This window comes from Frankliniella occidentalis, unplaced genomic scaffold (genome assembly GCF_000697945.3).
Source record: "Frankliniella occidentalis isolate FOCC.00 unplaced genomic scaffold, Focc_3.1 Scaffold364, whole genome shotgun sequence".
Classification (NCBI taxonomy): domain Eukaryota; kingdom Metazoa; phylum Arthropoda; class Insecta; order Thysanoptera; family Thripidae; genus Frankliniella; species Frankliniella occidentalis.
The window spans coordinates 16,482-18,855 of record NW_026267487.1 but is presented as its reverse complement, the minus strand read 5'-3'; positions in this window follow the sequence as shown (position 1 = coordinate 18,855).

Genomic DNA, 2,374 nt, shown 5'->3' with positions numbered 1-2,374 from the left:
AACTGAAAACATGATGGAATGGGAAAACCTTACTCGTCACACCTGTGCTCCTGATATCAACTTCAGCCAGGTTCAACAGATGAAGCATCAAATTTTGGAAGAGGCAGTGAGGGATAATGGGCGCTATGAATCTCCATCAGAACTTGTTGAACGTGTTCAGAACATGTAAGTCCTTGAAAACAAAAAAAAATCTCTCTTCTTGACCCCCAAGATGCACAATATATCTGACAGGACTTTTACTGTCCATACAATGACATGTTTTTGTGCACATCTCAACCTGATCAGGGGCAAATCTGCATCAGACTGATGGACAAAAGAATATTGTCTCTAAATAGGATGATAATTTGTCCATTGCTAGATTCAAATTAGCATCTGCTTGAGATGTGCACAAAAACACATCAATCCATAGACAATAAAAGTCCTTTCAGATTTAGTGTGTGACAAGTGATGGCTCCATCCCAGTGCCTCAGACTTTTCTTCCCATAGAACATAAGAACTATTTGTACCCCTCAGAGGGCATTACAAATCCTCTCTTACACTTGCATTTGTTGGTCACAATGAAAAGTAGTTTTGAACTTTTACAGACTAAATTACAAATTATTTGACAGACAAACCGCTAAAGGATGTATAAATCTAAAATTGACAGATTTTCAGAAGATTTTAATTTTGAAATTTCATATTATATATTGCCTAACATTTTAAAAATGTTGCCTCCAGGTATCCTCCTGAGATTGGAGCACGAGTAACGCTCAATATGATGAGATCTCCAATTCAAAGGGCGAGAGCTGCCATGTACCCTGCCGTACCTCCTGATATTGTCCAGTTGGGACAGCAACTCCAGAACAACCCTCACCTGGCTGCATCTATCGATGGGCGGGACAACTTGTTTGCTGGTACTGTGATCACACCAAGGACTGCATCAGTCATTTTCATGTCAAGGCGGATGAGGCGGGCGTTGGCAAACACTACAAGAATCTTCTGTGATGCTACATTTGCCAGCAGGCCGAATGATCCACAGGCTAGACAGGTCCTTCAATTTTCAAAAGTTGTGAATAGAGCTGTAAGTAAAACAATTATTTTAATTTCCACACTAAACACAACCTCTGACAACCAAGAATAATTACTGAAAAATAATTTTGTTGGTTTGTAGATTATACCTTTGGGTCAGGTCCTGATGACTGGCAAATCTCAGGCTGAGTATACAGCCATACTCCAACATATTAGGCAGCTTGTACCTCAGTTCAACCCCACAGTTGTCATGACGGATTTTGAGGTTGGCCTTCAAAACGCTTGGAAAGCTGTCTTCCCAAATGCCCAAGTTGTTGGCTGCTACTGCCATTTTTGCAGGGTGCGTTCCTTCACTTCTTCCCGTTGAATGTTTGTAACAACCCTGAAAAAAAACAAAACAAGGAAAAATCAAACAAGCACTTCGATGATTAACGTTTCTCTTTCATTAACAGGCTGTTCTAAAAAAGGCCAGGGAATTGGGGCTGGTGCCTTTCATGAATCAACAAAGAAGGCTTAAAAGCCTGATTCGTTCTGTGTGTGCCTTGCCCCTGCTGCCACAGAATCTTATTGGCCGAGGCTTGAACACTCTCATCCAGGAGGCAAGAAGGCGTGGGTACATTCAGCTTCTCGCTCCATTCTTCAACTACCTCATCGACACATGGATGACAAACCCACTGTTCAGCACAATGTGTGTGTTTAACCAGCCTCACAGAACAAACAATGTTTCTGAATCTTGCAACAGGATGCTCAGAGCAAGAACTGGGGCACACAGACCAGGCCTTTGGCACTTTTTAAGTAAGAACTGGCTATATGATGGTCACGCTCAAAGATTTAGTAAACTGAGATAATAATATTGCATACTTACATGTCTTTACTGGTAATCTTTCAGCTGCTGTGCGTCGGCTTGAACAGAGAGCAATGTTGACTCTTCATGCTGCTCGGCGCGGTCAACAACTGAATCGTGCCAGGAAAGTGGCAGCTGTAAACAATGACGCAAGAATTACTAATCTGACAAGACTACTACTTATTGATGGAGAAATAAGCATTCACAGGTTCTTGCATTTGGCATCAACCAGGGTCATGAACGTTTTTGACCATTTCATTGTTTAGCTTATATCCTTGCAATCATTCGCTCGCAACGTACTGCTAATGCTGTAAATATCTAGATTTCCTCCTTTTTAACAGTTAATCGCTGGCAACGTACTGCTAATTATCTGTGTAAATATGATGGTTCCTTCCTTGTAATTATTCGCTGGCAAAATACTGCTAATGTTGTAAATATCTAGATTTCCTCCTTTTTAGCCCGCCCTTCTGCTTTGAAAAAGCTATCCAGCGGGCTTATGCAAACGACCTCGTGTCTGTCTGT